Source organism: Amblyraja radiata, chromosome 28 (assembly GCF_010909765.2).
Source record: "Amblyraja radiata isolate CabotCenter1 chromosome 28, sAmbRad1.1.pri, whole genome shotgun sequence".
Classification (NCBI taxonomy): Eukaryota; Metazoa; Chordata; class Chondrichthyes; order Rajiformes; family Rajidae; genus Amblyraja; species Amblyraja radiata.
The window spans coordinates 3,912,146-3,934,435 of NC_045983.1; the positions used below are offsets into that span (position 1 = coordinate 3,912,146).

Genomic DNA, 22,290 nt, shown 5'->3' on the forward strand with positions numbered 1-22,290 from the left:
GTGACAAATCTCCTCTGAAATTGTTCAAAGCGACCTTTGACAATGTTGTGGGCATGGGCAGCCATGTTACTGTATCCTGTTATTCGTGGAAATTTCGGTATCAACCCCAGCCTAGGTCTGGGCCCTTGTATGTTTTTTTTTTTAGCAAATCTGACTTAATGTGTCTTAATTTCCGTCTGCAGTACCTCCTCTGTCTCGGGGCGGTGAAGAGGGTGCTTGTGGTGGCCTGGTTAAAGTCCTGCTCCCTGGTGCATATACGGTGAAAGCGGCTCAGTTGTGACTTAACGATACCCCTGAAGGTGTGTTTTGGGTGGTGGCTCGTGATGTGTAGAAGGGTGTGGGTATCTGTGGGTTTGAAAAAAACTTTGGTAGCTAGTTTTTGCTCCTGGTTATCCGATGGTAGTTTAAAGACGATGGTGTCAAGGAAGTCCACACTCTCCTAGCTTGTTGTGGCCTTAACCTTGATGGAAGGGTGATGGGCATTAAGTATGTCAATGAACTCCTCTAACTCCCCTTCTGAGTGTGTCCACACTTCCCAGATATCATCTAGGAACCTCGAGTAGCATATTGGCCCAATGTGTGGTAGCACATTGGCAAACATTCCAATCCTGATGAGGCAGTTACACAAGCGGAGTGGACTTGATCTGGATAGTGTTCCTCAACGTAGTGCAGTTGAACTTATGGTAGCAAAGTCATCATAATATTCTATGAGCTTGCCACTAATATGGAAAAGTATATGTGATGTGTTGCCACGGTACTGTGGGAGGACACCTCGGGGGATGTTCCTTTCATCCAAAAATGCAACGAATCCTTTTGGGTCCCCTTTTCCATTCTTGTACTGAAGTTTGTTCATCTGCAGTATGACATTTCCTGCTGGACAGTCCTTCCCAAAGACTTTGCCTCTGGATTCTTTGTGCTTTTTGAGGGCTGAGCGAACTGACGTTGCAATGGAGTCAAGAGGATGCAAGTGGCAGTAGAGCTCATTCAAAGATTTACCCCACTCACTGTTCACAATCCTAATAGCAGCATGGTCAGCTGCACACCTGTCACTCTGTATTTGAAATGTTGTCTTATCATCTTTTGCCTGGTGTCTTGGAAATCTGCTTGCTCATTGAAATAAGTGTAAGTTTCACACCAATTGTCAACAGTATCGCAAATATGTTGCTCAGCACTCCCACCAGCCAATTCATCGACTGCTGCAGAAAGACATTAATTTGTGGTGGTGAAGTGTACACTGTTAATATGGGTCTCTTCTTGGGTGGTTGCATCAAAACCAACAATCAAATCCTTTGTTGCTAGGATCATCTCTGCTGTCTGTAACTCAGCAACAGCTCCCAATTCTCACGCCATAATCTTGCTAGAAATTGTAATTTCTTTACCTGTCTGTTACGGACTTACAGCATCTAATACAATAATATTAACGTTCTGATCTTGAGAATATCACATTTTTTAATTTTCAAGGCAGCCTGGGTGTTTATTACTATTTTCGTCACAACAGTTAGTTAAGTAGTTAGCTACTTAATTAGGTAATTAACTAATTATAGACTTTAATTTCAGGTCATCAAAGTAAGATGTATCATATTTGTTTCAGAATGCTTCAATCTATAATAACTGAAAATTTCATTCAGGTCTCTTAATTTTTATGAAAGTTATGGACTTTTATGTCAATTGACTGTCCTCGATCACAGCTTTTCTTCTTCTTCTTCTTGCGTATGGCGTGCACAGCCTAAAGTTGTAGGTCAACTTGTTCTATTTGATCTATTTGTTTGTGCCTGTCGGGTTGATTGCATTAGTCAATCACAGCTTTTGTGTTAAGTCAATGGAAAAGCAATAGGGAACAAGATTTTTTAATACTGAAGATATGAAAGTGAATTAGGTATCAAATTAAAGTTATTTTTATGCTTTATCTGATGGGATACAGGCTTGATTTTTAACATCTCAACATTTTGTAACATCCTACATTGGGCGCTTAGGACATTTGAGGAAGATCATCTCTTCCCACTCTGCCATGTATACGTTGGCATACGCGGGGGCGAACTTCTTCCCCATTGCCGTCCCTTTGACTTGTAAGTAGAACTCTCCGTTAAATTCAAAATCATTCTTCGCCAATCCCAGATAAAGTAATTTGACTAGGGCCGTGTCTGGTCTTTCTGGGTCAGGGTTTTTCTGCAGGATGTTTTTAACTGCCTGTATCCCCCTGTCTGTCTCTATGTTTGTGTTCAGGCTTTCCACGTCCATGGTAAAGAGTATTGCGTTGGGCGGTATGTTCAGGGAGTTAACTATTCTGGTGAAGTGGTTGGTGTCTTGGATGTAACTGGGGTGTTGCTGTGCCAGTGGGTTAAGGTAATGGTCAACAGACAATAGGTGCAGGAGTAGGCCATTCGACCCTTCGAGCCAGCACCGCCATTCAATGTGATCATGGCTGATCATCCCCGATCACTACCCCGTTTCTGCCTTCTCCCCATATCCCCTGACTCCGCTATCTTTAAGAGCCCTATCTAGCTCTCTCTTGAAAGTATCCAGAGAACCGGCCTCCACCTCCCTCTGAGGCAGAGAATTCCACAAACTCACAACTCTCTGTGTCAATATATTCCGACACCCCATAGGATTCGCTACTACAGTCTGACACAATGGGCCTACCTGGAGGTATTTCTCCAGGCACTGTTAACTGTCTGGGTTTTTGTGCATCTTTGGAAGCATGTGCAATTTCTTCGCCCTGGGTTGTTTTCCTTTTAGGTATTCTACTTGTTTCTCTCGAGTACATCCTGACACCCTAATCTCTTCCAAGATTATTATTATCGTTGAAATCATTAGCGACGCAGTGGTGCTGGTTTCCGCCGGGCACGGTGACGGACGCACCACACATCTCTGTCCTCCAAGCAGCTGCCAAGCTCCTCTTTTGTCTCTACACATTCGTCTTCCATAAACGTCTTCAGCATCGTCTTGGTCGGCCGTCCCGAGTCACATCTTCCATGGGTGGGTTCCCACAGCACAACCTTGTTTGTTGGCATCACTGGGTGGTGGTGGGAGTGACCAGCGAGCCTCATCCTTCTCCACCTGTTCTTCTCCATCAGAGGTGGAATCTCCCCATAGAGCTGGGCGTTGGTGATGTGGTCCCTCCAACTGACATTGTGAACTTTTCTGAGCATTCGGGTGTTGGTACCATCGAGGGACTTGGACAGTGCTCGAGTGAGAGTCCATGCCTCACACCCCTACAATAATGTGGTCTCTACAGTTGCATGGAAGAATCTCAGTTTGAGACCCTTAGACATCCAAGACGTCCAGATTTTCCCCGTGTTATTGAGGGCTTTCCATGTGAGCGCTTTCATGTCATTGTCCTTGATGTCATTCTCCGAGCTCTGCATCCTCACTCCCAGGTACTTGAAGTCCTCCATTTACTTGAGAGATGTACCGCCACTGGTCTTGAGAGGCTCTTGGTCACCAACATTGAACGCCATGTACTCCGTCTTCTTGGTATTGAGGTGGAGGCCCACCTTCTCACACTCCGTCTCGACCCTGCCGAGCAGCTCCTGTGCCTCCCTAATCTGGTCTGACAGCAGGACGATGTCATCAGTAAAGTCGAGGTCTGACAAGTTGACTGGCCCAATTCTTCTCGAACGCCTTGGGGTGATTGTGAAGCCGAGGTCCTCGTGTTCCTTGAGCGCCTGCCTCATGGAATAATCAAGGACAACGACGAAGAGAAAGGTATCTCCCTGTAAGATCCCCGCGAGGATCTCAAACACTCTGCTCTCGCCATCCAGGGTGACAACCTTGACAGTGGTGCCCAAGTGTATATCCTCAATGGCTCGCAGGAGACGAGCAGGGATACCGTATGCCTTCAAAATCCTCATCATTTTGCATCGATGAATCGAGTCATACGCCTTCTTGAAGTCTATGAAGGTTAGGACGGCCGGCAGCTTATTATTCTTCACCTCCTCAATCATTCTTCAGAGGGCAAGGATCTGTGTGACCGTGGTCCTCTTCTCTCTGAAGCCGTTCTGATTGTTACAATCTTCCAAGATGTCCCCTATTTCCTTTTGTGTTTCTTTATATATGGGCTCATGTAACTTAGTGTAGTGTTCTATCTTATTCAGTTGTCTATGTGCCTCGAACAGGTACATAGACAACAGGTTTCTGTCCATGATGACTATACTGCTCCCCTTGCCTGCTGGTTTGATCACTAACTCGTTGTTATCTCTCAGTTCTGTCATGGCATCCATCTCTTTTCTGGTGAGGTTAGGCTTATCCTTTGTCGTAGGCATATCCCTAATGGCCCATGCTGTTCCTGTTATGAATTCTGTGATCTCTCTAGGGACTTTGTCCTCCCCTGGGGGTCCATCCTGTGCGTGGGGTGAAGGGTATTCTTTCATCAGACTCTGCGTCCATGAAGTGATGTATTAACATGATAGCTCGATAGAATCTACCCTGCACTTGTTCCTTGTGGGATTTGGGAGTAGGGATGAAGGTGAGGCCTCTGTTCAGTACCCTCTCTTGGATTTCGGTAAGGGCAAATGTCTGGGAAAGGTTAATAATTGTTTTACCAAAGTTTATCCTTCAGCAGTATTGCCTGTCGCATAGTATATTCATTCAAACTTTGATTTGAAAGACCCCTGAACATTTCCCCTAAAAAGTAAACTACCCTCTCTTTTTTCTTCACATGAACCTGGAGTGCTGCAAGGCATTATGGAAAATAGATTGTTTATCGTGTTCATAAGTTGTCGGAGCAGAATTTGGCCCATCTACTCTGCCATTCAATCATGGCTGATCTATCTCTCCTTCTCAACCTCATTCTTCTGCCTTCTCCCCATAACCCTTGACAGTGTTACTGATCAAGAACCTATCAATCTCCACCCTAAAAATATCCATTGACTTGGCTTCCACTGCCATCCGTGGCAATGAATTCCACAGATTCGCCACTCACTGACAAAAGAAAATCCTCTTCATCTCCTTTCTAAAGGTACATCCTTATATTCTGGGATTATGGCCTCTGGTCCTAGTCTCTTCCACTGGTGAAAACATCCTCTCCACATCCACTCTTTCCAGGCCTTTCACTATTCAGTAAGTTTCAATTAAGTCCTGCCTTATCCTTCTAAACTCTTTATTGCTACCAGGAATGTACTCACAAGAGTACAACTCAGCCTTTCAATTGAAGTACATTAGATCCTGTTGTCTAGCGGCAGATGTTGTAACTTGTATGTTTAATACAAATTCAGTTTATTTACTAATTTTTACCGTGCTAGATTTTGTGTGTGCCTCTTTACCACATCTCCCTTTTGTGCCGACATCTAGTTTGCTGATAATTGGTAGATTAGCAAAATCCATTCTCTTTGCTCATTGAGGTATCCTATAGTTAGTTCATGAGCAATGCAGGACTTAGTTCAACCAGAAATTGCACCAAAGCAGAATAAAATCCACCATTATGCATAAAAAATAGGCGGCACAGTGGCGCAGCTGGTAGAGCTGCTGCCTTGCAACGATCGATCCTGACATCGGCTACTGTCTGTGTGGAGTTTGCATGTTCTCCCTGTGACCGCATGGGTTTCCTGTGGGCGCTCCGATTTCCTCCCACATCCCAAAGATGTGCAGGGTTTGTAGGTTAATTGACCTCTGTAAATTGACCCCAATGTGCAGGGAGTGGATGGGAGAGTGGGATAACACAGAACTATTGTGAACGGGTGATCGACGGTCGGTTTGGACTCAGTAGACCAAAGGGCCTGTTTCCATGCTGTATATTTCAATCATGTTGGAAACTTCAATTCTTAGCAGTTGTGGGGAAAAGTGATTTCAGTGCTTTTTCAATTTCAAATCTCCGCTGAATTTTGCTTACTGGCTCTTGATACTTACCTCCCGTGAAGTGATATTTAATACAATCGCCCTTTTTTTGATACATTGGCACACCGCTCCCTTCCCTCTGTACAACATCTTGGACACTAAAGACTCATTTGAAAGACTCTGCAGTCCATAACATTTACCACTGGTTGGCAGCAGATGATCTTAAAATTAACTTAGGAACATTTGCTACGTCTTAAAATAAGACTAATTTACACACAGTGCTCCACCTGAGTGTAAGGAGGGCAGTTTTAAATTTGCACTGTATATATATGATTTTATTTTGTCTACTATTTTTTGCAGTGATCATAAGGTCATAAGTGATAGGAATATAATTAGGCCATTCGGCCCATCAAGTCTTCTCTGCCATTCAATCATAGCTGAACTAACTTTCCCTCCTAACCCCAGGGGCTACAGAGGGATATGAGCATCATAGCACAGACCTTTCATGCGAACTTCTTCTTCTCCTTTCGTGTGGCATGCACAGCCTAAAGTTGTAGGACAACTTGTTCTCTTTGATCTTCTGTTTGTGCACGTCGAGTTGATTGCATTAGTCGAAACAGGAAGTTTGCAATCTTCCACCCCCACATGGGAACCAAAATGGTTACAATTATTAAAAAAATAATGATCAATGTCCAGAATTCATTTTCACGAGAGTTAATTTTACTATGGAGTTATCCTCCCGGGTCAGATCAGTCCTCTGTCTGGAGCGGCGACAACTCTCGTTGGGTTTGTTGGGGGGAGTGAGTGTGGTTTGGTGAGTGGTGTTCCCTTCCCCCATGGTATCTGGAGTGTGCTATCTGTGATTGTCACTGCAGCGCTGATCAGATGTACACCTTCACTCATGGGCTACAGTCAATTCTTCTTCAGTCAGCGATGAAGTTTTTTTAACACGTATTTTTTAAACGATTATCATGTTTTAAACATACTAGGTTTCCTCTTTGCTGTCGAGCCTCATTGTGTGGAGTGCAGACACCGACTGCCGTACCCTTGTCTGCCCGTATTAAATTCTTAAACTACCTTTTGTGTCTCCTGCTCTTGCCTAGTATTTGCATATAGTACAAAACTGTGTCATGATAAAAAAAAAATGATTTTCAGTTATAATCTTGAGTTCCAATAATTTTTTTTTTTTTTTTTTTTGCTTTTATATCTTGTGCTGTATATTCAGTGTAACTTAGCAGGAAGAAAATGTTACCTGACCATAGATTTGTAGATAACCTGTTCAGTATGTATTAATGAAACTTTGAATAAATTTTTTTTGTTACTGGATGTGACCTTTATTTCTATTGAAGGGACTCGACTCCCCTCGGTTTTCAAGTTAGGAGATGGGCTCCTGGCATGGGGATCTCCTAAAGCAAAGCATCCTCCCTTCTATTGACTCCATCTACACGTCAAGCTGCCTCGGCAAGGCCAGCAGCATAATCAAGGACCAGTCTCACCCCGGTCACTCCCTCTTCTCCCCTCTCCCATCGGGCAAGAGGTAAAGAAGTGTGAAAACGCACACCTCCAGATTCAGGGATAGTTTCCTCCCAGTTGTTATCAACTGAACCATCCTAACGCCAACTAGGGAGCAGCCCTGAGCTACTATCTATCTCACTGGAGACCTTCAAACTATCTTTAATCGGACTTTACTGGGCTTTATCTTGCACTAAATGTTCTTCCCTTTATCCTGTATCTCCATTGTGCACGGCAGGATTGTAATCAAGTATCTTCTTTTCACTGACTGAATAGCGAGCAACAAAAAGCTTTTCACTGTATAGTGAGCAGTTTTGGGACCCATATTTGATGTGCTGGCATTGGAGAGGGTCCAGACGAGGTGTACGAGAATGATCCCAGGGATGATTGGGTTAACGCATGATGAGCGTTTGATGGCACCGGGCCTGTACTCGCCGGAGTTTAGAAGGATGAGGGGGAACCTCATTGAAACTTAACGAATATGCTAATATACCAACATTTAAAATGTGGATTAGTAATATGCTGGACACAGCACATTTGGAAGAAATGAGACTCCTCCTAATAGACAAACAAGACAAAACAACTTTAAAAAAGGAAGTTGTACAGAGAATGTAATATGTTAACATAATGTTTGTACCAATGCATTGTACTCACTTCTAATGAATAAATTTTTATTTTTTTTAAACTTAACGAATAGTGAAAGGTCTGGATAGAGAGGATGTTTCCACTAGTGGGAGAGTCCAGGACCAGAGGGCACAGCCTCAGAATTTGTTAGGAAGGAGATAAGGAGGGATTTCTTTAGTCAAGAGGGAGGTGAATCTAATTAATTGCCACCGATGTCTGTGGAGGCCATCATTGGGTATTTTTACAGTTAGATTGACAGATTCTTGATTAGTAACGATATCAAGGGTCATGGGGCGAAGGCAGGAGAATGGGGTTAAGAGGGAAAGATATATCAGCCGTGATTGGATGGCGGAATAGTCTCGATGGACCAAATTGCCTAATTCTGCTCCTATGACTAATAATAATAATAATAAATGCTTTTACTGCCTCGTTGAATGTGATACTATACTAAAGATAAAAGGAAGAGTGTTAAAGAAATAGATTGGTGTTTAACATTGGTTTAGGTTTATTATTGTGACATGTACCAAGGTACAGTGAAATGCTTTGGCCACATTGAAGCTATGGCGAAGAAAACACACCAACACCTCTACTTCCTTAGAAGGCTTAGGAAGTTCAGCATGTCCCCGACAATCCCCACTAACTTCGACAGATGCGCCGTACAGCCTGGTTTTGGAACAGCTCCATCCAAACCCCCAAAAAATTGCAGAGTTGTGGACACAGCCCAGAACATCACGCAAACCAACGCCTTTCCATTGACTCCATTTACACCTCACGCTGCCTTGGCAAGGCCACCAACATAATGAGGGCCCAATCTCACCCTGGTCACTCCCTCTTCCCTCTCCCATTGGGCAAGAGGTACAGAGGTTTGGAAAAGCATACCTCCAGATTCAGGGACAGTTTCTTCCCAACTATAATCAGGCAACTGAATGGTTCTCATCAGCGAGCGTGAAGTCCTGACTTCCCATCTACCTCATTGCAGAGCTTTGAACTAATTTTGATTGTACTTTATCTTGCACTAAATGTTGTACCCTTTATCTGTATACTGTGGACATTAGTGATAGGAGCAGAATTAGGCCATTGGACTAATCAAGTCTACTCCGCCATTCGTTCTCTCTCAACCTCATTCTCCAGCCTTCTCTCCATAACTAAAGTGAAGCTTTTCACTGAACCTCTGTACACAATAATAAAATAGAGAAATAACTCGTTGTGATCACCTGTACAGTGAATTATCTATTGACGTTGCTCATGAACAATTGAAGGTGAGCCAAGACTCCGTAACTACCATCAATCTGCCTTTGGCCTAGTGAAGGAGACCTTCATCAGAGGAATTGGTGCTATATAACAAGTCCAAACCAGTGAAGGACGAGATCCTCAAATGAATTTTGGTTCAAATAACATTGAGTCATAAAGCGTGGAAATAGGCCCTTCGGCCCAACTTCCCCATGCCGACCAACATTCCCCATCTATGCTCGTCCTATTTGCCTGTGTTTGGCCCATATTGCTCTAAACCTATCCTATCCTTGTACCAGTCTAATTGTCTCTTAAACGTTGAGATAGTACCTGCCTCAAGTACCTCCTCTGGCAGCTCGTTCCATACACCCACCGCACATTATGTAAAAGAGTTACCCCTCAGGCTCCTATTAAATCTTTTCCCCCCTCATCTTAAAAGTTGCATTTAGTTGCACTAATACAGACTAGCATCCGCGGCGACCATCACTAACACTATCCCACACACTACGGACATTTTAAAACTTGTTTAAACCCGTAGCCAAGTAACCTACAAACCTGTACGTCTTTGGATTTGGGAAGAAACCTTAGCACCCGGTGAAAACCCACGCGGTCACAGGGATATGGAGTTGTGCAAGCAGATAAGAGTTAGTCTTGGAGTCATGTTCGGCACGGTCATTGTGGGCCGAAGGGCTTTAGAGTTTAAAGATACAACGTGGAAACAGGCCCTTCAGCCCACCGAGTCCGTGCCGACCAGCGGTCACCCTGCATGCTAACCCACACATGGAGGACAAGTTGACAATATTTACAGCTTATCAAAGCCAATTGACCTATAAACCTGGATATCTTTGGAGTGGGAGAGGAAACCCATGAGGTCACAGGGAGAACATGCAAACTCCATACAGACAGCACCGGTAGTCAGGATTGAACTTGGGTCTGTGGCGCTGTAAGGCAGCAACTCTACCGCTGTGTCACTGTGCCGCCCAGTTACTGCCCTCCCTCCCTCTCCCTGGTAATACAATTACAATCTTGTCAATTTTAATTGACTGTGAATGTGATGGTGGCTCCAGGTGTCCTGTTAATATTCCATTGGCTATTTATAACTTTATGAACGGACAAAATGCAAAATGGAGCATCTGGCTAGAATTTATTGCTGTCTTTTAAATTCTATTTTCGATTCTTTGCCCAATTAAGACTTTCAGTCTAGATGATTCCTGACAGATCAGTTTAGTTTAGAGATACAGCGTGGATACAGGCCCTTCGGCCCACCGAGTCCGTACCGACCAGCAGTCCCCGCACATTAACACAAGCCTACACACACTGGGGACAATTTACACATACCAAGTATACAAACCTACAATTAACCTACAAACCTGTATGTATTTGGAGTGTGGAAGGAATCCGAAGATCTCGGAGAAAACCCACGCTGTCATGGGGAGAACGTGCAAACACCGTACAGGCAGCACCCATAGTCAGGATTGAACCCGGGTCTCTGGCACTGTAAGGCAGCAACTCTACCGCTGCGCCACTGTGCCACCCCTCTGCATTGATGTTATTCAAAATCAGTGCAGACTTAATGGGCTGAATGGCCTTTAACTGCTGATTTATATGATCGTATGATTCTGATTGTGGAGTGGGAAATGAAATTTGATCCATTTACAAAAAGCATTTCCATTTGAGTCAGGATTTTTTGATAAATCCAAGCTCTCCAGTTTAGAGCCGTGTTGGAGATGTAATATGGCACGGTGGCGCAGCGGTAGAGTTGCTGCCTCACAGCACCAGTGACCCGAGTTCAATCCTGACTACGGGGGCTGTATGTACGGAGTTTGTATGTTCTCCCCATGACTTGCATGGGTTTTCCCCGCGTGCTCCGATTTCCTCCCGCACTCCAAAGTTGTGCAGATTTGTAGGTGAATTGGCTTGGTAATATTGCCCCTCGTGTGCGGAGATCATTAGTTGTAAATACGTGGTTCGTCCGAGAAACTGAGTCGTTCCACGATGAGTCCTACAGTAAGATTGGTACACTAAGGTACTGGAATGAGAAGGTGGGTGACAGTGAGAAAGGGAGGGAAATATGGAATGCAAAGGTCCCTGGATGTTGTACCTCTTGAGAACAGGTTCACCCACTTAGAAGGGACAGAAGACATTAACACACTGAGCGGCGCACTGGCTTGCGAAGCAAAAAGTGCTGTTGAGCCAAAACCAAAGAGGCCGACGTCAGGCAACGCCATTGTAGTTGGAAACTCCATTGTGAGAGGTACGGACAGGGGTTTCTGCGGCAACAGACGGGATTCGAGGATGGTGTGCTGCCTTCCTGGTGCCAGGATCCAGGATGTCACGGACAGAGTGCAGAAAATCCGCAAGGGCGATGGTGAATAGCCGGAAGTTGTAGTGCATGTTGACACAAACGATGTCGGAAAGAAGGGGATGAATATTCTGAAGTGTGACTTTAGAGAGCTTGGAACTTGGAATGCTGGTCCCCCACCTTAACAGGTGGGGGACCAGCATTCTGGCAGGCAAGTTTGCCTCTGCGACACAGGTGGTTTTAAACTAAATAAGGGGGGTGGGGTGTCAAATGGGATAGTCGAGGATGGAGTTACAAGGAAAGAGTAAAGGGATAGTTAATGACCCCAGAATTAACGGGGGAAAAAGCTCACAAAGGGATAGGAGAATATGGCCAAGTGCAATAGGGATCGATGTGAAAGGTGAGATGCGTAAGGAATTAAAAGTATTGTATATGAATGCGCGAAGTATAAGAAGTAAAGTAGATGAGCTTGAGGCTCAGTTAGAGGTTGGTAGATATGACATTGTGGGGATTACTGAGACGTGGCTGCAGGAGGATCGGGCCTGGGAACTTAATATTCAGGGTTATACATCCTATAGAAAGGACAGGCAGGTGGGCAGAGGAGGGGGGGTAGCTCTGCTGGTGAGGGATGGAATTCAGTCCCTTGCGAGGGAAGACATAGGGACTGATGAGGTAGAGTCACTGTGGATTGAGTTGAATTGTAAAGGCAAGAAGACACTAATTGGTGTTATCTACAGACCCCCAAATAGTAGCCCGGATGTAGGGTGTAAGTTGCAGCAGGAGTTAAAACTGGCATGTAACAAAGGTAATGCCACTGTGGTGATGGGGGATTTCAATATGCAGGTAGACTGGGAAAATCAGGTTGGTTCAGGACCCCAAGAAAGGGAGTTTGTAGAATGCCTCCGAGATGGATTCCTAAAGCAGCTTGTAATGGAGCCGACCAGAGAAAAGGCAATTCTGGATTTAGTGTTGTCCAATGAACCATTTGATAAGAGAACTCGAGGTAAAGGAACCGCTTGGAGGTAGTGATCGGAATATGATTAGTTTTAATCTGCAATTTGAGAAGGAGAAGGTTACATCGGAAGTGTCAGTGATGCAGTTGAACAAAGGGGACTATGAAGACATGAGAGGGGAGAGCTGGCCAAAGTAGACTGGAAAGGGATCCTAGCAGGAATGATGGTGGAACAGCAATGGCAGGAATTTCTGGGCATAATCCGAAAGACGCAGGATCATTTCATTCCAAAAAGGAAGAAAGATTCTAAGGGGAGTAGGAGGCAACCGTGGCTGACAAGAGAAGTCAAATAAAATTAAAATAAAAGACGTATAACAAAGCAAGAGTAGCCGGAAGCCAGAGGATTGGGAAACTTTCATAGGACAACAGAAGGAAACAAAACGGGCAATACGGGCTGAAAAGATGAAGTACGAAGGGAAGCTGGCCAGGAATATAAAGACGGACAGTAAAAGCTTCTTTAGATATGTTGAGGGAAAAAGAATAGCAAAGTCAAATGTGGATCCCATGAAGGCAGACACGGGTGAAATTATTATGGGGAACAAGGAAATGGCAGAAGAGTTGAACAGGTACTTCGGATCTGTCTTCACTAAGGAAGACACAAACAATCTCCCAGAAGTACTGGAGGACAGAGGATCTAAGGGGGTAGAGGAACTGAAATGAATTTTCATTAGGCGAGAAATAGTATTGGGTAGGCTAATGGGACTGAAAGATGATAAATCCCCTGGGGCCTGATGGTCTGCATCCCAGGGTCCTCAGGGAGGTGGCTCCAAAAATAGTGGATGCATTGGTGATCATTTTCCAATATTCAATAGATTCAGGATCAGTTCCTGTGGATTGGAGGATAGCTAATGTTATCCCACTTTTCAAGAAAGGAGCGAGAGAGAAAACGGGGAATTACAGACCAGTTAGCCTGACTTCAGGTGGTGGGAAAGATGCTAGAGTCAATTATTAAAGAGGTAATAATGGGGCATTTGGGTAGCAGTAAAATGATTAGTCCAAGTCAGGATGGATTTATGAAAGGAAAATTATGCTTGACTAATCTTCTGGAATTTTTTGAGGATGTGACAAGTAAAATGGATGAAGGGGAGCCAGTGGATGTAGCTTCAGAAAGCCTTTGATAAGGTCCCGCACGGGAGACTGGTGACTAAAATGATAGCACATGGTATTGGGGGTAGGATGTTAACATGGATAGAAAATTGGTTGGCAGACAGGAAGCAAAGAGTAGGAGTGAACGGGTCCTTTTCAGAATGGCAGGCAGTGGCGAGTGGAGTGCCGCAAGGCTCGGTGTTGGGGCCACAACTGTTTACCATATATATTAATGATTTGGAAGAGGGAATTAGGAGCAACACTAGCAAGTTTGCGATGACACAAAGCTGGGTGGCAGTGCGAACTGTGAAGAGGATGTTAGGAGGTTGCAGGGTGACCTGGACTGGTTGAGTGAGTGGGCAGATGCGTGGCAGATGCAGTATAATATAGATAAATGTGAGGTTATCCACTTTGGTGGCAAAAACAAGGGGGCAGATTATTATCTCAATTGGGTTAGGTTAGGTAAGGGGGAGGTGCAGCGAGACCTGGGTGACCTTGTACACCGATCACTGAAAGTTGGCGTGCAGGTACAGCAGGCAGTGAAGAAAGCTAATGGAATGTTGGCCTTCATAACAAGAGTATTTCAGTACAGGAGTAGAGAGGTTCTTCTGCAGTTGTATAGGGCTCTGGTAAGACCCCATCTGGAGTATTGTGTACAGTTTTGGTCTCCTAATTTGAGGAATGAAATCCTTGTGATTGAGGCAGTGCAGCGTAGGTTCACGAGATTGATCCCTGGGATGGCGGGACTGTCATATGAGGAAAGATTGAAAAGACTAGGCTTGTATTCACTGGAGTTTAGAAGGATGAGGGGATATCTTATAGAAACATATAAAATTATAAAAGAACTGGACAAGCTAGATGCAGGAAATATGTTCCCATTGTTGGGCGAGTCCAGAACCAGGAGCCACAGTCTTAGAATAAAGGGGAGGTCATTTAGGATTGAGGTGAGAAAAAACGTTTTCACCGAGAGAGTTGTGAATTTGTGGAATTCCCTGCCACAGAGGGCAGTGGAGGCCAAGTCACTGGATGGATTTAAGAGAGAGTTAGATAGAGCTCTAGGGGCTAGTGGAGTCAAGGGATATGGGGAGAAGGCAGGGACGGGTTATTGATTGGGGATGATCAGCCATGATCACAATGAATGGCGGTGCTGGCTCAAAGGGCCGAAGGGCCTCCTCCAGCACCTATTTTCTATGTTTCTAAAAATATCTCATGCATGGGTTTCGTTCGGGTGCTCCGGTTTCCTCTCACATCCCAAAGACATGCTGGTTTGTAGGTTGCTTGGCCTCTGCAAAGAGTGGATGAGAAAGTGGGATAACATCAAACTAGGGGCAACGGGTGATCGATGCGGTCACGGTGGCGCAGCGGTAGAGTTGCTGCCTCACAGCGCCAGAGACCCGGGTTCGATCCCGACTACGGGTGCTGTCTGCATGGAGTTTGTACCTTCTCCCCGTGATCTGCGTGGGTTTTCTCCGAGATCTTTGGTTTCCTCCCACACTCCAAAGACGTACAGGTTTGTAGGTTAATTGGGTTGTTTAATTTGCTTGATAAAGATGTTAAATTGTCCAAGTTGGCGATATGCAGAGTACCGCCCGCCCTGCCGACTACTAAATTCAGAAGGTTCAGAAGGATGCTTTGTAGGTTAATTGGCTTCGGTATAATTGTAAATTGGCCCTGGTGCGTACGATAGTGTTAGTGTACAGGTTGGAGTGGACCTGGTGGGCTGAAGGGCCTATTTCTATGCTGTATCTCTAAACTAAACCAAATGGGAGATAGACACAAAAAGCTGGATGGAGTACAGTAAATCAGCGGATCAGGCAGCATCTCTGGAGAAAAGGATTAAGTGACTTTTCGGATCGACACTGAAATCTGAAGAAGGGTCTCAAGCCGAATTACCTCCTATTCCTTTTCTCCGGAGATGCTGCCTGTCCCGCTGAGTTACTCTGGCTTTTTATGTCCTTCTTTGGTTTAAACCAGCATCTGCAGTTCCTGCCGAAGCTAAATAGGATTCTTTTCCTGGAAGCTGGCATGAAGCTGATGGGCTGAATGGACGGTAGACAAAAGTGCTGGAGAAACTCAGCGGGTGCAGCAGCATCTATGGAGCGAAGGAAATAGGCAACGTTTCGGGACAAAGCCCTTCTTCAGACTGATGCAGCCGCTGAGTTTCTCCAGCACTTTTGTCTACCTTCGATTTTCCAGCATCTGCAGTTCCTTCTTAAACACTTGAGCTGAATGGACTCGTGATACGTCATTACAAGAATAGGATTTTGTATTCTGCAAGGTCTCACAACAGCCAAGGTGAATGATCAGTATAGATGTCAGTCTTTTTTGAAGTTCTTGTCTAAATTTATATGTTGGCTCTGTCACTGAGACAGCTTCCAGCACATACTGGAGGTACCAGGAGACCTCAACCATTCGTCTGACCTCAGTGAATGGCTCAGACTATGTATTCATTTCAAGTCGTCCATAAAGGGTGAGTCTGTCTGATAATACAGGATTTAGAAATGTTAGCCTAGATTTTAGCAGTGAATGACGCATCAGAGTGACCTATTTAAGTGAACAATTAACAGATTAACATTGATAATGGAGAGACTTGAAGGATTCACTTGTGGGTTGGATTCAGCATTGAAGTATAAACGGCACATTCAAATGAATATTAACTGGGATTACCAGAGAAGTGTGAACCTCTGTAATATAAAGAACAAGATGAAACTATTTTACACCTGCCTATGTTGAGTGGTTTAGGCCGAAGATAGACACAGAAAGCTGGAGTAACTCAGCTGGTCTCTGGAGAAAAGGAATCGGTGACATTCCACCCTTCTTCAGACTGGATTTAGGTTCATTTTTGTCACATGTACCGAGGTACAGTGATAAGCCTTGTTTTTTGCATGCAATCCATACAGATCAGATGCAGATCAGTGGAGACAATGAACTGCAGATGCTGGTTTAGTTTAGAGATACAGAGCAGAAACAGGCCCATCGGCCCACCTGGTCCTCCCTGACCAGTGATCCCCGCGTTAACGCTATCCTACACACACTAGGGACTATTTACATTTATACCAAGCCAATTAACCCTTGTTGGAGTGTGGGAGGAAACCGAAGATCTCGGAGAAAACCCACGCAGGTCACGGGGAGAACGTACAAAGTCCATACAGACAGCACCCATAGCCAGGATCGAACCCGGGTCTCTGGTGCTGTGAGGGAGCAACTCTACCGCTGCACCACCGTGCCGAAGATACCAAAGATAGACACAAAGTGCTGGAGTAGCTCAGCAGGTCAGGCAGCATCTCTGGAGAAAATAAATGGGTGATGTTTCGGGTCGGGACCTGTCTTTTGTGTCTATTTTTAAATCAGATACACAATACATAGATACGATTAGTTCCAACTCAAGTACAACAGGTAGAGCAATGGGGAAGAAGCCTGATAACAGAGGGGAAGAAGCTGTTCCTGAGTCTAGTGGTGCGCGCTTTCAAGCTTCTGTACCTTCTGCCGGTCCTTAGAAAGGAGACGAAGGAATAAATGGCGGTGGGACAAGTTTTTTGGCACAACCTCTTTGGTCATCCAAGGTTCCCCCATCTTGAAGATCGACACAAAGTGCTGGAGTAACTCAGCGGGGTCAGGCAGCATCTCTGGAGATAAAGCAACTACGATGTTTCGGGTCGGGACCCTTCTTCAGACCAAAGATCCTATAGCGGAGCAAGATAGACCACTCCTGCTAAACGCAATGGGATGACGTGTAGTACGCAACGGAGCGGAGCATGGGCCTTTTTTTCATCCATTTCAGTAACCCGACCCGACCCGACCCGACTCGCAGTGTAATCAACGTTGCGGGGGAACAGTTTGTGTTAATCAATTAAAATTCTGAAAATGAGGAGAAGATTTTTCCCAAATAACTTTTATTTTTACGAGGATGTTTCCGTAACCGGCTTCCGTCTCCGCACTAGTATCCTATGGGATCTGTGGTGTGGAGATGGAAGCCGGTTACAGAAATGGGGCCTAAAATTACCCATGAATCTGCCCATGACCGTACTATGTCTTTTTCGTCGAGTGATCTATCTTGCTCGATCCTATAGGATCTTTGATACCGACTGAAAGTAGGAACGTGGGGGTGGAGGCGAGGAAAGACCAGGATCATTCAGGGCCGGCCACAGATGACCTCGGGCAAGGCGGTGCCTAGTTGGTCCATTGTTGACTAGGGAAGGCGTGACCTCAAGAGAATCACAGAGGTGGGAAGCAGTGAGCGAGGGTCTCACAGAGGCGGATATTTACAAAGTAGGTGCACCTTGAGGAGATTTCACAGTGGAGCAGCCAAAATGTAGAAACAAGGAACTGCAGATGCTGGTTTATATCAAAGATAAGCACAAGGTGCTGGAGTACCTCAACGGGTCTGGCAGTATCTCTGGAGAGAAAGGATGGGTGACAATTTGGCTCTGGACCCTTCTTCAGACTGAAAGTAGAGGGTGCGGGGAGGAGGTGGAGGAGGAGGTGGGGGGAAGGTGACCTACTCCAGCACTTTGTGTCGTTCTTTGGTATAAACTAACATCTGCAGTTCTTTGTTTCTCCCTTCCTTAATCTTGCCATCCTTATCCGTCATCCTTACTGGAACATCCTGGTCCTGAACTCTGGGCAATTGGCCGGTAAACAACTCTTTGGCCGAGTATTGGCCGAGTATTGCGCGCACTTAGAGTCTTAAGGGCCTATCCCACTTACGCGACCTTTACAGGCGACTGCTGGCACCCGTTGTAGGTCGCCGAAAATTTCAACATGTTGACAATTCAGCGGCGACCAGAAAGATGCTACGACTCTTTGGAGACCTCTCACCACCATAGGAGACCTCTCACCACCATAGGAGACCTCTCACCACCATAGGAGACCTCTCACGACCATAGGAGACCTCTCACCACCATACAGGCGACCCCTGGAGACATGTTGCGGGTGACCTCTCACGACCGTACAGCCTGTATGGTGGTGAGAGGTCTCCTATGGTGGTGAGAGGTCTCCTATGGTGGTGAGAGGTCTCCTATGGTCGTGAGAGATCTCCAAAGAATCATAGCGTCTTTCTGGTCGCCGCTGAATTTTTAACATGTTGAAAATGTTGGCGACCTATGACAGTTGCCGACAGTCGCCTGTAAAGGTTGCGTAAGTGGGACAGGCCCTTTCCAGCGTAGAAACAGGCTCTTTTGCCCACACACCGGCCAACATGTCCCATCTGCACTAGTCCCATCTGCCTGCGTTTGGCCCATATCCCTCTAAACCTGTCCTATCCATTTGTGATCATCTCAATGATTGGCCCATTATTGGAAAGATGTGGCAGCTTTGGAAAGGGTGCCGAGGAGGTTTGCCAGAACCATGCCTGGATTGGAGGTTATTAGCGGCAAAGTTGGACAACCTTGGATCCGTTTCTCTGGAACGCCAGTGGTTGAGGGGAAATTTGATAATATATATAAAATCATGCGTGGCATAGATTGGGCAGAGTCGGAATCTTTTTTCTCTGGATGAAAACATCAAATACTCAAGTGTATTGGTTTGAGGTAAGAGGGGCAAAATCTAAAGGAGATGTGCGTGGCAAGTATTTTACACAGACGATGGTGGATGCCTGGAACTTGCTGCCAAGGGGGGAGTGGATGCGTATAAGTGACTTTGGGACAAGCACATGGATATGCAGGAAATGGAGGGATATGGATGTGTGCAGGCTGATAAAACCAGCCTTGGTATCATGTTCGGCACAGACATTGTGGGCTGAAGGGCTTTAGGCTTTAGAGATACAGCGCGGAAACAGGCCCTTTGGCCCACAGAGTCCACGCCCACCAGCGATCACCCTGTGCACTAACCTACGCACGCCAGGGACAACTTTACCATTTTTACAACTTGCCAAAGCCAATTATCCCACAAACCCGGACTTCTTAGGAATGTGGGAGGAAACCGGAGCGGCCGGAGAAAACCCACGCGGTCACGGGGAGAACGTACAAACTACGTAGTCGGGATCGAACCCGGGTCTCTGGCGCTGTGAGGCAGCAACTCTACCGCTGCGCCACCGTGCCAGGCGTGTGCTGTAGTTCTGTGATCTATGTATTTACATGTGTTAATATGAGATATTTTTGTCCTCGTTATTGACCCTTGCGGTATTGTGTATTTCACGCTGTGTCTGCACGTACTGATGTCGTGAGAAGCCAGTTGCTGTGGATCCAATGCCTCCTAGGAAGATGCATTGGCTGTGGTTTCCATGGTGAGAGGGCTGCTGTTAGACTGCGGCTCTGCTTATGACCGCACTGGCCTGTGGCACAGAAGCACAGCGGGATTCTCCTGAAACTGTTCTTGGTTTATTAAAAAATATCCTTCAAGTATGCCGCTTACTGCAATTAAATGGGATCATACTGGCAATGGAAAAGCTCTCCCTGTAGCTGAAACCCTTTAACCCAGACATCACCCAGGTGAACCTCCTCTGCACCCTCTCCAAAGCCACCACATCCCCCGAACGATCTTCGATCGGACTTTATCTTGCACCAAACGTTATTCCCTTTATCCTGTATGTATACACTGTGGATGACTCGATTGTAATCATGTAATAATAATAATAATACATTTTATTTATGGGCGCCTTTCAAGAGTCTCAAGGACACCTTACAAAAATTGAGCATGTAGAGGGAAAACATGTAAGGGGAATGAAATAAATAGTAGAGACATGACTAGTGCACAAAGTAAAGACAGAATTCAATACAAAACACAGTATGAGGCAATTAATGCACAGATGAAAAGGGACGGGGACGTGGGGCTAAGGATAGGCAGAGGTGAAGAGATGGGTCTTGAGGCGGGACTGGAAGATGGTGAGGGACACGGAATTGCGGATCAGTTGGGGGAGGGAGTTCCAGAGCCTGGGAGCTGCCCTGGAGAAGGCTCTGTCCCCAAAACTGCGGAGGTTGGACTTGTGGATGGAGAGGAGACCGGCTGATATGGATCTGAGGGACCGTGAGGGTTGGTAGGGGGAGAGGAGGTCAGTGAGATATGGGGGGGCCAGATGTATTGTCTTCCCGCTGACTGGTTAGCACGGAACAAAAGCTTTTCACTGTACCTCGGTACACGTGACAATAAACTAAACTAAACTAAAGTACAGGCAACCCTTCGGCCCGAAACGTCGTCTATTTCCTTCGCTCCATAGATGCTGCCGCACCCACTGAGTTTCTCCAGCATTTTTGTCTACCTTCGATTTTCCAGCATCTGCAGTTCCTTCTTAAACTAAAGTAAATATCCTTTCTGGAAGAGAGCGACCAGAATTGCACGCAATACTCAAAATGCGGCAAAAACTAAAATCCTATAGAGCTGCATCATGACTTTAGTTTCAGTATAAGTTTAGATTTAGTTTATTGTCACGTGTACCGAGGTACAGTGAAAAGCTTTTGTTGCGTGCTAACCAGTCAGCGGAAAGACTATACATGATTACAATCGAGCCATTGACAGTGTATAGATACATGATAAGGGAATAGTGTTTAAGAAGGAACTGCAGATGCTGGAAAATCGAAGGTAGACAAAAATGCTGGAGAAACTCAGCGGGTGCAGCAGCATCTATAGATGCTGCTGCACCCGCTGAGTTTCTCCAGCATTTTCGTCTACCCATGATAAGGGAATAATGTCTATTGCAAGATAAAGTCCAGTGAAGTCCGGTCAAAGATAGTCTGAGGGTCTCTAAAGAGGTCTCATGTCAATGCCCCTAGCATTGAAGGCAAGCATATCTGACGCCTACCTGCACCACCCTCTCTACGTGCTATTAATTTGCACTCCAAACGTCCCTCTGCACATCAGTGTTGTTAAGGGTCTCGCCATTAACTGTGTACTCTCTCATTACATTCAACCTCCCAAACTGTGACACCTCGCACTTGCTTCGGCTAAACTCTATCTGCCATTTCTTCCACCCATTTCTGCAGCTGACCCTATATCCATCCCACCGTATCTTCTGACGGCCTTGCTCACTGTCTGCAACTCCTCCAATGTTGGTGTCTTCAGCAAAACCTACTCACCGAGCCATCTGCATTCACACCCAATAGCAATATTTAAAAGACATTTGGACAGGTACATGGATGGGCAAGGTTTAGAGGGACACAGGCAATTAGGACTAGTGTAGATGGAGTATGAACAAGTTGGGCCAAAGGCCATGTTTCTGTGCTGGAGGTATTTTTCTCATAATACTTAAAATCTATCATGCACCGAAATACTCCACCCCAAGGAGCGTATTCAAAGTGGACACAAAGGAACTGCAAGGAATCTTCAGCAAAAACACACAAAGTGCTGGAGGAACAATACTGTAAATGTTGGCTTTTCATTAGTCTTGTTTTTGGTTTGCTGTCTCCCACACTCATCACCAGGCCGAAATTACTTTGTCAGCACTTCTCTGGTCTCCGTACTGTCGTTACCTGTCACACTTGGAGCGGCACGGTGGCGCAGCGGTAAGAGCTGCTGCCTTACTGCGCCAGGGACCCGGGTTTGATCCTGACTACGGGTGCTGTCTGCGCGGAGATTGCATGTTCTCCCCATGACCGCGTGGGGTTTCCCCAGGTCCTCCCACGCTCCAAAGACATGCAGATTTGTAGGTTAATTGGCTTCTGCAAATTTATCCCAAGTGTGTGCTGGATAGTGCTAGTGTGCGGGCTGGTCGCTGGTTGGCTCGGACACGTTGGGCCGAAGGGCTGTATCTGGAAGGTAAAGTATAGTTCAATCATATGTTGCATGTGTTAGATTTATCAAAGGATAATGAGAGCAAATG

General features: G+C 45.6%; 1 long non-coding RNA gene across 1 annotated transcript; it reads right to left on the bottom strand.

Moving 5' to 3' along the window:
• Nucleotides 1-6,495: 6,495 nt before the first annotated feature.
• LOC116988746 lies at nt 6,496-21,960 on the bottom strand. Its single transcript, XR_004416060.1, has 3 exons — nt 21,948-21,960; nt 13,686-13,690; nt 6,496-6,533 (listed from the first exon to the last, which is right to left on the bottom strand). It is a non-coding gene; the product is annotated as an uncharacterized LOC116988746 (long non-coding RNA).
• Nucleotides 21,961-22,290: the final 330 nt, after the last annotated feature.